The sequence below is a fragment of the Galeopterus variegatus genome, unplaced genomic scaffold (assembly GCF_000696425.1).
Source record: "Galeopterus variegatus unplaced genomic scaffold, G_variegatus-3.0.2 Scaffold10276, whole genome shotgun sequence".
Lineage (NCBI taxonomy): Eukaryota > Metazoa > Chordata > Mammalia > Dermoptera > Cynocephalidae > Galeopterus > Galeopterus variegatus.
The window spans coordinates 867-7,398 of record NW_007736387.1 but is presented as its reverse complement, the minus strand read 5'-3'; the positions used below and the strand labels follow the sequence as shown (position 1 = coordinate 7,398).

General features: G+C 45.3%; 1 long non-coding RNA gene across 1 annotated transcript; it reads right to left on the bottom strand.

The window, feature by feature from the left end:
- Positions 1-357: 357 nt before the first annotated feature.
- Positions 358-3,369, bottom strand: LOC103609906. The gene is made up of 2 exons (XR_552172.1): positions 3,257-3,369; positions 358-680 (listed from the first exon to the last, which is right to left on the bottom strand). It is a non-coding gene; the product is annotated as an uncharacterized LOC103609906 (long non-coding RNA).
- Between the last annotated feature and the right edge of the window lie 3,163 nt (positions 3,370-6,532).

Sequence of the window (6,532 nt, the reverse complement as noted above, 5' to 3'; positions counted from 1 at the left end):
CCCCTGAGAAATAAAAGTGGTCCTCACCCACGTGACCTGAGACATGCCCCCTGCAATTAGTGCTCCAGCACCTTCTCCAGTGTGTCTGCCTGGACCTTCCCCACACAGCTGGCCTCCCCTCTCTGGGGTGGGACAAGGTGGGGCCACATGGTCAGGGAAGCTTGGATGCCCAACCTCCTCCATGAGAACAGAGTCACTGACCCCATGTCATAGAGGGCACCGAGGCTCCAAGAGGTCTTGACGTGAGCTGACTTGTCACAGGGCTGAGATGTGGCCAGCTGTGAGCTGCAAGAGTAATAGAACCACACTTGTGTCACTTCACGTGATGTGCAGCTAAAGCCAGAACACTGGCACGAGTTGCAGTGAGGGAAATTAAGCTTTAATTACAAGACCAAGTAATAGATTCCAGGTGGCTAAAGCTCAGAAACATCCTGATCTCTGAGAATGCGTACAGGCAGGGAGTTTTAAAGAAAGTGTTGGGGGTTGGGGAAGGAGCTGCGTGAGTCACCAGTTGACTGTTCTGAGTGGCTGCACCTCTGAGCACAAAGAAACAGGATCTCCACGAACAAAGACACAACTTGTAGTTTCCTTTTTCATTTACCAGGCTCCTATCAGTCTGTGTTCTTGACAGTTCACCTCCTCAGCACATTCCGAGGGCTGGGAAAGTTCTGGATTTTGCCCTGTAAAGACATCTTGAGAATGTTTGTCAAGATAATGTCTCCTGTCCCTGGAGCTTTGCGACTCTGTTTTACGGTCCTCCTCATCACTTAGGTTACATCCTGTCCTGCCCAGCTGTCTTCTTTGTACTTCCTTACTCATTTGCTAGTTGTAAATCCTAACTCCTTAACTAGATACTCTGTTCCCAGATCCTAAGTAACATCAGCTTGAGGGACCAAGGCCACAGCTCACTTTCATTAAACTTTTAGGAGGTATTTACCCAAATGGGGTGTCCACTCAGTATCAGAACCCAGGATAACTTGACCATAAGGTTGTGTTCAATGATTGTTCAACAATGACAAAAATGAAAATGGTAATAATTACAACAGTGATGCTCAGGTCGGGACAGGGGGTGCTCTGGGGCCAGAGCAGAAAGAATGCAGCGTGAACGGGTTCTGTGAAGGTGAAGGACAAAAGGTAGGTGGGAAAGAACACAGAAGAGGTGGGCAGGGGCCAACAGGAGACTCATGTGTGGAAAACTTAGGGTGAGCCTTGGAAAAAGAGAAAACTGATGCCACTCCCAGAGCCCAACACCACCCAGGTAGAGTGAGGGTCAGGGTTGGTGTTGATGTTGAGGTTCGGGTTGAATTAGGGATAGGGGTTGGAGGTAGGATTAGGGGGTGGGGTTAGGATTAGAAGTTATGGTTGGTTTTAGTGAGTAGGGTTAGGATTAGTGGTTAGGGGTTAGATAGGTTGGGGTTAGAGATTAATGTTACAATTGGGGTAGGGTTAAGTGCTAGGGTTAATATTAGTGGTTAAGGACAGGCTTGCTGTTGGGGTTAGATTTAGAGGTTAGGGTTAAGACTAATTATTAGAGTTCAAGGTTTAGATCTAGGGTTAGGGTAAGGTTAGGGTTAGGTTTCAGTTCATGGGAAAGAGTTGGGTTTAGGGGTTAGATTTGGGATTGGAGTTAAGTGGTAGGGTTTAGGGATAGGTAACATGTATAACATGTTAGGCATTAAGGATTATGGTAATAGGGTTTATTTATGGTTTAGGGCTTAGGCTCAGTGGATAGAGTTGAGGATAATGGTGTGTTAAGGAAAGGGTTAGGGGTTAAATATTAGGTGTTAGAGGTTAGGGTTAAGAATTAATATAAGGGACTGGCTAGTTAGCTTGGAGATAAAATCTGGACATCTGTCTCCACTGAGTGATTAGATGCTGGTCCACCTGGCTGAAGAAGGGTGGACAAGTTCAGATTCAGGTAAAGAGCTTAAGGGCCAGTTTAGTCACACTGAGGTCCAGGTGTCCTCAGAGCACTGATTACCATTCAAGAAAGAGCCAATTAGACAGGCTCTGTTCTTGGACCCAAGGGCATGTTTAATTCATGGTGAGAGGCACTCAGGACTTCTGCACCCCACCATGCCTGATGTAATCACTGTCCAGTGAAGTCCAGCCTGAGCATATCCACACTGTAGGTGGAAACTCCACTGTCTGACTGGCCACCATTGTCCTGCATGTCCAGGACTGAAGTCCTCTGTGGCACCAGAATCTTCCAAGTGTAGAAGCGCCTGGAGGTTGAAGTGACCCAAGCAAACCCATACAAGTAGCCAATATGAAATCTAGAGTAATGTGATGGGCTCTCTCTGTTCATACCAACAGGAGACTTGTTATACTCCATTTAGTGAGGAGGTGCTATCATTCACAGCTTCTGCTGAAGTTAGTGATAAGTTTCCATTATGAGTTAAATTGTGTTCCCCTTTCCCCCAAATTTATATGTGAAAGTCCTAAACCACAGTACCACAGAATGTGATGTTATTTTGCAATACTGCCATTGCAGCTGCAATTAGTTAATCCAGTATGACTGATGTCCTTATAAAGAGGGGGAATTCATGCACAGACCAATTGCCAGCCCTGCTGATTTATACAATTAAAACTTCTGCATACAGACAAGGCTCAAAATATGAATCTTAAAAGTACATGAGCTGTTAATCAAAAACACACTGTATCAGGTGCCCGTGCTGCAAAGGAAGTGGTATCTAGTAAGAATATAGGGAGACACAGGAGAAAAGGGGGTGGTCACAACGTGAGACAGAAACAAAGTCCTCACGTTAGCTAGGTTACTATGAGTCTGGTTAGTATTAGTCTGTTTCAGGTGGCAAATACATGCCACATTGGCTACAATGACTGTAGGATTAAAATTTAGAATTTATAGGGTCACATCAATAGATCGTAATAATAACCAGTTCTTTATCTGGGAGAGAGGGACAAACCTTTTCCAACTGTGTAGTAAAATCCTTTGAAGACAAATTAGTTTATGGGATGAGAACAAACATTTTCTAATGGCTTGGAAGAGACCTACCATGTTAATTTCTCATTTGTTTAACCACTTAAAGGAAAATAGATGCATGACTTTTTCATCCTCTAAAATGCATCTGCAAAAATAAACATGGGTTCTGTAATAGCAATACCTATATGACAACTAAAAAAAGGGAAATTACTTATTAATATCGCGGTAATTGGCCCACAATCGAATTTCTCCGTTATTCTCACAATGCCTCAGGTTGTCAAACCTGGATTTAATAAAGAATCAGAATTCTACCTGGTAACAACGTGAAAAGAGACCAGTCTTGATCCATCACGTCCTGTTCTGGTAGCAAAAATCCCTTCTGAGAAAATAAAATCTCCTTCGGTTCCTAAAAGATGATGGCAGAGACTTGTGGGAAATGTAGTCTCGCCCTCCAGTGACGTCACCAGAATAGGCGCACTAAATAGCTGCTCCAAGTTCCGGCTGTACTTGTAGGGCTCCGCTCGCTCTGCCTTCTGGGAAATGTAGTTTCGTCTGCAATGACGACACCTGCGCAGGACTATGGGAAAGGCTTTTCTAATATCGCGGTAATTGGCCCACAATCGAATTTCTCCGTTATTCTCACAATGCCTCAGGTTGTCAAACCTGGATTTAATAAAGAATCAGAATTCTACCTGGTAACAACGTGAAAAGAGACCAGTCTTGATCCATCACGTCCTGTTCTGGTAGCAAAAATCCCTTCTGAGAAAATAAAATCTCCTTCGGTTCCTAAAAGATGATGGCAGAGACTTGTGGGAAATGTAGTCTCGCCCTCCAGTGACGTCACCAGAATAGGCGCACTAAATAGCTGCTCCAAGTTCCTGCTGTACTTGTAGGGCTCCGCTCGCTCTGCCTTCTGGGAAATGTAGTTTCGCCTGCAATGACGACACCTGCGCAGGACTATGGGAAAGGCTTTTCCGGGTTTCTTCTGCGCACGTGCGGCTCCGCTCACCCCCGCCATCTTTTGTTTGCTAATTCCGGACGCTTCCGTTGTCCTCACGCTGCTCTTCAGATCCTGGGGTTGGATCGTACGTCTCTGAAGGTGGGTGCAAAAGTGAAAGAGAAGCCCGTGGGCCTCGGGGGCCCTGGGGAGCGGGACGGTCTCCCGGCACTTGGGGGCAGAGGCCCCGCGGGCCTCGGGCGGGCGGTGCCTGACGAGCGGCGGAGCGCGGACCTGGGCCGGGCCGGGGAAGGGACGCCCGGGCTGCGCGTTCCAGACGGTTCCGTCAGAGGACGGCCCTGCCAGGTGTGCAGAAGCCGCTTTCAGATGTCCCAGGATGGGGGCGCAGGTCCAAGGTGGCAACGGGAACGTGGGTGGGTGGGGGGATGTGAAGACAGCGAGCCTGGGAGGTGTGGGGAGGTCACGTTCCAGCTCCGCCATCAGGAACCTAGTACCGATCTGTGGGACACTCACTTCACCCATCTGTAACGTGAGCGTGTGGACATTAGTGTCATGCCCCAGATCCCAGAGGTGAATTTGGGATTGTGAGTTGAGTGCAGACTGTCACTCTGTGGCTACTGTGGTCGTGGGGTGTCTCGGTGTCTCTTCAGCACGTCAAGTTTCTGGTCCCTCCTGCCCTGTGCAGCCTGCCTGGCGCTCCTGGTTTGAATTTACAGAAGTTGATGCACAACCTTGTTTCCAGAACAGTGACTTCTAGGAAGGAGATTGGGGAACTGGATGTCGGTCCCATTCTCTTTGGAGTGAAGGAGGTGTGACAAACTTTGATGGATGGTGTCCTGTGAGTAGGAATCCCACCTGGGGGAACATCATTGTGGCCGGAACCCTCTCAGTACTGCTTCAGGGCAAAGGCAAGAGAGTCCTAGAAAGGTGAAGATCCCAACTTTGTACAGTGTAAACAGTGATTGTGTCTAGTGCTTAGAACGCACCGGGGTTGGCTGATAGATGCCAAATTTGGCCATAGGCTGGGTTTGAGAGCTCAGACATCGGGTACAATGAGGGAAGACTGAAGGAACGGGAGTGTGGTCAGAGAGCACTGCAGACAGATCCTCTCAGCTGGGACAGGTTATTCCTGCATCCCACAGTATATATATATATATATATATATATATGTATGGTTTTTATATATTTGTAAATTTTAATTATGTACAATTTATGGAAATATGTGAATTCATGTATGTGCGTGAATGTGTATACACACACACACACACACACACACATTTGTTTATTGTACATTTCACCCCACTCTGGAATATAAACTATGTGAGGAGGTGTATATTGACTGTTTCATTTACTCACTCCTTTTTCTCCTAAACCCAAAAGAATACCAGCACATAGGATCTACTCAGTGAATGAATATTTTTATTGTGTAATCTGTGCTGTATTCTAGATACTAAAAATGTAACAGTGAAAAAAACCTGAAATGTATTAGCCTGATTAAGTGTACATTGTGGTGGCAGTAATATTATAGAACATGAAAAAGTTCGTGGAAAATAAAATTGAAAGATTTAAAAAAAGCTTTATTTCTCAACATAATCTTCATTAAGTTCAAGATATTTTTTGTAAGTGATGACACCAGGCTTTTAATCAATCCCTAAAAAACTGAGTAAGGATTTAACCATGTCAATGCCATACTTTTTACACTACAAATGGACACCCTTTAAAGATTTTTTAAAATGGGAAAACAAAAAGAAATCAGAAAGAGCCAAATCAAAACTGTAAGGTGGTTGCCTAATAATTTCCCACTGAACCTCTTGTGAAAGTGCCTTTGTTTGATGAGAGGAATGAGTAGAAGCATTGTTGTAGTGGAAGGACTATTAGGTGAAGCTTTCCCAGGAGTATTTCTTCCAAAACTTTGACTAACTTTCTCACAGCAAACAGGTGTTGTCATTTTTTTTGGTTTTATTTTGGTTTTGGCCTTCCACAAAGTCAACAAGCAAAATGTCTAAAGCATCCCTAACGACTGTAGCAGTGACACTTGTTCTTGAACAATCTGCTTTTGCTTTGACTGGACTACATCTACCCTTTGGTAGCCATTGCTTTGATTGTGTCTTGTCTTCCGGATCATACTGTTAAAGCATGTGTCATCTCCTATTAGGGTTTTTCAAAGGAATGCTTCAGAATCTTTTTTTTTTTTTCCTTTTTGTCTTTTTTGTGTCCGGCAACGGATCGCAACCCTCAGTGTCGCACCCGCACCTCGCTCAGCCAGTGAGCGGGAACCAGTCTGTATGTGGGATCCGAACCCTCGGCAGGAGCGCCACCGTGCTCGCAAGCGGCGCACTGTAGCAGTGCGCCACCAGGCCGGCCCGAAATGCTTCAGAATCTTGATCCCACTTGCTTAAAATTTACATTGAAAGCCCTGCTTTTGTCAGCAGATAATCTAGGCACAAGTGTTGGCTCCTTTCAAGCAGATGGTTTGCTTGGCTGTACTTTTTTCAGTCAGAATTGTGCACACTGAATTAATTGAGATGTCTATGGTTTTGGCTATTGTTTCTGCTGCTGATTGTTGGTCGGTTCTCTTCAAGTAGGGCACAAACAAGATTAATTTTTTCCTTGCAAAGTAATGTGAATGG